Below are 5924 nucleotides of genomic sequence, written 5' to 3' on the forward strand. Positions count from 1 at the left end.
GGAGGCCGGCTGCCCGGGCCCCGCCTGCTAAGGCCCTGCGCTCTGAACGCCGGTGGTCTGCGCTTCACACTGGTGCTCGCGGTGCTGTGGTGTGGACACGGCTCTGAGAGTCTGCACGCCCACGCCCGTCGGAAGCAGCCGTCCGCCCGTGTCCACCCTCCCACCTGCCAGCAGCAGGGCAGAGCTCAGGGCACGCGGAGGCCGACCATTCCGATCGAACCGTTTCTCTTGTCCTGGTCACGTCGTGACTGGAGCTGAAGGGAGGTCCCTCTCGTAACTGGCCGTGTAAGAAAGCTGGGCGGGGCCTGGGGTTCGCTTTCACAAGTTTTAGTTAAACGGAAAAAATCTCTTGCTCAATTCTGTTCAACTTAGGTGAATTTCCTATAGATGCGTGCAAATTTTGAGAATTTATAACCTGGCACAGAAGGGACTTTCGAATTCTCAGCAAGTCCGCCAGGGAGCTGGGCTAGTGCGGTGGACATGGTCAGAGCAGGGTGTCCTCCAGGGATGCAGGACAAAGGCCAGGGACACGGGAGAGGGACAGGGACACAGGACAAAGGACAGGGACGTGGGCAAAGGGCCAGCTTTGCGCTCGGGAGGCAGGAGCTCCGTGTGAGGTGGGGACATCTGTGGGACATGGAAGGAGGCGTGCAGGGACTTCGGCAGCAAGCCCCCCGACCCCATCAGCTTCATTCGCCCACCAGAGGAGCCGCTGCGGCCGCCCACCTTCCAGCCTTGCGAAGGGGGAGGGGACATGTCTGCTTTAAGTGACGTGATGACTAGGTTTTGCCTCAAAATAGTCCTGAGCTGCGACAGGGGTGCAGAAAGGGTAGTTGCATAAATAAAACAAGACCGGCCTTCACTCGATGATTTTTGAAATGACATGTGTGAGAAACCCGTGGAGGTTAATTATACTCCTCCAACAAAATTCACTTCTTTTTTTCTTTTTCTTTTATTTTTTACACCTACAGCACCTGGTCTTCCTATGTGGTCTCCCATCCAAGTACTGACCAGGCCCGACCCTGCTTAGCTCCCGAGATCAGATGGGATTAGCCACATTCAGAGTGGCATGGCCAGAGACCAAATTCACTTCTTTAAGAAGAGGTTCACCCTTTAAGAAAATGAACATGTTCGTAGATTGTTTGTAAAGAACATGGATTTTTAAATGTTTCTGACGTTAAAATCACTTCCAGAGCAGCATGGAACAAGTCACTTAAAGCTGGTGTGCTCAGGTGTGCTGGCGGCCGGGCAGACGCAGAATTAGCTTCAGACGCCGGCCACACCTGAGCTGCACGCGCCCCGCCAGCCCGGCTCGATGCCCTGTGACGTGTCACCACAGCCTCCCGAGCCCAGATGTCCCCGTGTGTGTGTGTGCGTGCGCGTGTGCATGTGAGCATGCGCGTGTGCATGTGTATGTGTGCGCATGTGTGCCTGTGCACACGTGCATGTGTGTGCACATATATGTGCGTGTGTGAGTGTGCATGTGTGCGCATGTGCGTGTGTGTCAAGCCTTCCGTCCCTCCACTGCCCAGCCCCCACTCTGCCCTCGGGGACGTGCCCTCCCCTGCTTGCCATGCCCTCCGGCCTTCGGCTTGCCCTGGCCCGCCCCGTGGAAGCGAGCCCTTCCTCGGCCAGCGGGGGTTGTGCTCCGCAGTAAATGAGCTCGAAGGGTTCACGTCTGGGGCTTTGTTTTACTTAACCGTGAGACACAGTTTACCCCCGAACCACGAGGGGTGAGGGCGCCGACACCTGTGCCATCAGAGATCTGCACATGGCTTCTGACCCCCGCAAATCCCAGCCGGCCCTCGGTGTCCATGGGGGATTGGGTCCCGGACGCCGCGGACACCAAGCCCAGGATGTCCGGGCCCCTGGCATGAGCGGTATAGGTCCATGCACATGGCCGGCCCGCTGCCCCCGCGGACCCACCCCACAGACCAGACGCAGCACGTCCGAGCGGGCCCACGCCGCGCAGACCCTGCTGGTCACGGGCCGCCTGTAAAATGCCCTGAGTTTTCTGCCTCCGCGGCTCCCACTTTCCGTTTGTCATCAGAAATCTCGCTTCCCCTAAGACTGAGCTCCATGCAGTGAGGAGAATGTTTTACCTCCCTCCTGGCGGGGTAGAACCGCTACGGAGACCCCTCAGCTCGCAGTGCATTCCCACGCGTCACGACAGGCAGAACTGACTGTGACGCATGATGCACACCTGGGCTTGGGAGGGGGACGAGGTGACAAAGAAGAGGGGGGAGGAGAGCCGGTAAGCGGCCGGAGAGGGGCTTGCGGTCCCAGCTGCTCGTCCCAGCCCCTTCCGTCCGGTGCTCAGGCCTCACCCCGCTGTGCCTGGCGACGTCCAACCCCAGGTGCACATGGTCGGTGACCGAAAGGAACTAGTCCCAGCTGCTCGTCCCAGCCCCTCCCATCCGTGCTCAGGCCTCGCCCCGCTGTGCCTGGCGACGTCCTCGGCCAGCAAGGGGCACCCCAGGTGCACATGGTCGGTGACCGAAAGGAACTTCTAACAGTCGGCAAAGGGTCGAGAGCTCTAGGAACTGTGCATATTTAGATGTCTAGTCTCCGGGTAAATTTACCACTTGTTAGAATAATTTGTCTTGGAACACAGTCGTTAGCAGATGAAACCATATTTGTTCTACATAAATATTAATTCTATAGGATCTAATTCAAATTACAAAACCTGACTGATCAACTACCAGCGCAAACAGGTAACAAAACACTAAGTCTGGAGAAAAAACCAGCAAAGAGGGAGACAATTAAGCGAGCTGTCGCTTTTTAAGTCACCGCACGACAAAGACAATAAATGTGCTCACTGATATTTGCCGTTAAATAAGACAACGGGAATCTAGAAAATATGAGACGGCACGTAGGACACGGTCAGAGAGAGAGCTGAGAGGTCAGATGGGACATTCTACCACCAGCCATGCGGTCGAAGCCTCCGCCAGCTGTACAGTCAGACGACGTCCCCGCCTCACCTTGAACTCGACGCCGAGAAGGTCAGCCTGGCTGTGAGCTGGCCTCCTCGCGGAGTGCCTGCTGCCCTGGAGGCCACTGCCCTGCCTCTTCCTGTCCCTTCCGCTCTGAGTGAGCCTTTGTTCTGGGTTAGGAGCAAGGACGGGGGAGGGTGAGTGAGGGAGAAAAACGCCAGAAAGAAAATGATCGCGCGGGAGCGGAGAACGTATTCCATGACACATCGACACCAACCGCTGTAGAAACACAAAGACGCACGAGCAAACTCTGCCGCTTGAAACGCTGTGATCCGAAGACTCGTCGGCATGGCAGAACCAGCTGCCACACTCCGGGGCGGAGAGAACCAGTGGGCTGCACGTTGGAGTCCCCCGTCCCCAACACAATGAGCCTTCCCCAAGCGAACAAGGCACAGCTGCCGGCGGAGGCAGTGTGACAAAGCAGCTGTGGTCCCCTGGAGCCAAGCCCCAGTCCAAGCTCCATCCTGACACGGGGGCCAAGCCCCTCCCTCACACTTGCCGCCAGTGCTGACGGGGACCCCACTGAGCCGGTCGCACCGGGATTCCGGGTGGCCCCAGTCTCAGCCCCTTCCTCCTCATGTGACTTCAGGTCCCAGGACGGCCCTTCCCGGTTTCTGCCGAGGACTTGCTCCCAGTGGCTTCTCTCCCAGAGACAGAAGTCCTGTTCTGAATCCCCAAAGCTGGGGGGGCTCTGACACCCCAACGGCCTCCTAGGATGCTAATGCCACTGACTCCCCAGTGTCCCCAGCTGGGCACACCCCATCCCACAGCCCCCCTGCAAGGAGTCCCCTTACTCAGTTCCTTCTGCGCGTCTCAGTGACCCCCCCACCCCAATGCCGCTCCCCCCGTGGATGGTGGGCTACGGTTTAAGCTTTATAACAACGATCAGTAAGAACACGAAAGAAAGACGGCCCACATGATGCCGTCTCATCGTGAGACCCTGCTCGTCATGCGACATCTACAGGGTTTTCTGCTGTTGCCTGGAGGTCTAACCTGCGGGCATCCCAGCAAGCACGACAGTTCAGTACAAACTTCCGCTCACAGCCGCAGGCAACAAGGCACGCAGCTTCCTCTTTTCTGTTAGCGAAACGGGGGACACGAGCTCAAAACGAGGGCGCGGGCATCACCGAGCTCTTCTGCAGCCCCGTCACTTCAACCAGACGCCGGTGTCGGACGCCAGGGCACAGCGGGGAGGCCACCGCCGCGTCCCTCGCTCCAGGTTCACACGCGGCTCCCGTCACAACTGCCAGGCGCTCACCTGACGTCAGGTCTTGGGACGAATAAGAACACGCCACGGAGTCATCTGTTGCCTCTCCAGACCCCACAGATACACACAGACACACACATATTTGCACACACACTTACACACACATGCCCACTATGCATGCACACAGGTGTGTGCACACTCGCACATACTTTGCACACACATGCACACCTGTACATGCATGCCCACCATGCATGCACATGAATATATGCACATATGCACACACAGATACACATACACATATATGACACCAATGCACACACAAGATGCATGCACAGACGCACACAATGCATACACGCACATTCATGCACACAGACATACACATGCATACACACACATGCAGACACCATGCACATGGATGTGCACGCATGCACACAGACACACATGTGAACACACAAATGTGCACTGCACACAGATGTACACATGCGCACATACACATGCACATATGTGCGCACACAGACGCACACATGCATACGTACGTGCGTACATGTGTGTGTGTGCACAGATGTACACATGTCTACGTGCACGTACACATATGTGTGCGCACACAGAATGCACACATGCTTGCATGCACATGGATGCACACACATGCACACTGCTTGCATGCACATGGATACACATGCACACACATGCACACATGCTTGCATGCACATGGATGCACACATGCACACACATTTGCACACACATACATAAGCGCACGCACACACCCCTGAGCCTCTAGGAAGTCACAACCAGGCGCACAGATGTACACATGCACACATACACATGCACATATGTGCGCACAGACGCACACATGCATACATACGTGTGTACATATGTGTGCGCACACAAGCGTGCACATGTCTGCATACACGTGCACATATGTGTGCGCGCACAGGCGTACACATGTCTACATACGCGTGCACATGTGTGTACGCACACAGAATGCACACATACTTGCATGCACATGGATGCACACACATGCACACACATTTGCACACACATGCATAAGCACACACACACACACCCCTGAGCCTCTAGGAAGTCACAACCAGGAAGAGAGCCGGGGCGTAACCCCGAGTACGCAGGTGAGGACCCGTGGTGCAGCGGGAGCAGCTTCACGCCGCAGGTGAGCGCAGAGGAAGACACCGCGCCGTGGGGAATGGCAGAGAGGGCGCGTGGCCCTGGGGACGGGAAGGCACGATCCCATGCACTGGGCGCCCAGGCCCCCCAGCCTGGGGCCCGACCAGGAAAGCCGGGCCTGACAGTGCACGTCCCCTCCGGCGACAGACCATCCCGAGACCATGGCCCCTCAGACTGCTGCCCGCGGCGCTGCCCCGCCTCCCTGGCTCCGGAAGCTTCTCTCCTCCTCGTCTACTCATGCCCCAGCGCAGGACACAGTCATCCGGGGAGCAGAGGCCAAGCCTCTCGTGCCTCTGGACACTGATCTCAGACGCGAGAACCGCGTCCCGCCGTCTGCGACGTGCAATGTGCCCGTCACCTCATGCTGCCACCTGGCACACGGCTCCTCGAGCGCACGGGCTGCGATGCAGCTCTGCACCTGGGCCTCACGCTGGCTGGCTTTCAGCTCGGCCGTTTCTTTCAAACGGCCCACTTTTCCTGAGAAACGGGGTCTGCCCCCGGCTGTCACCTCTGCGGGCATCGTCGACGTGGAGCAAAGTGCGTCA

At 57.7% G+C, this 5924-nt stretch overlaps 1 pseudogene; it reads right to left on the reverse strand.

Annotated features, from left to right (window-relative positions):
• Positions 1 to 962: 962 nt before the first annotated feature.
• On the reverse strand, positions 963 to 1081 carry LOC112482332 (annotated as a pseudogene).
• Positions 1082 to 5924: the final 4843 nt, after the last annotated feature.

This window comes from Pteropus alecto, unplaced genomic scaffold (assembly GCF_000325575.1).
Source record: "Pteropus alecto unplaced genomic scaffold, ASM32557v1 scaffold195, whole genome shotgun sequence".
In the NCBI taxonomy this organism is placed as follows: Eukaryota; Metazoa; Chordata; class Mammalia; order Chiroptera; family Pteropodidae; genus Pteropus; species Pteropus alecto.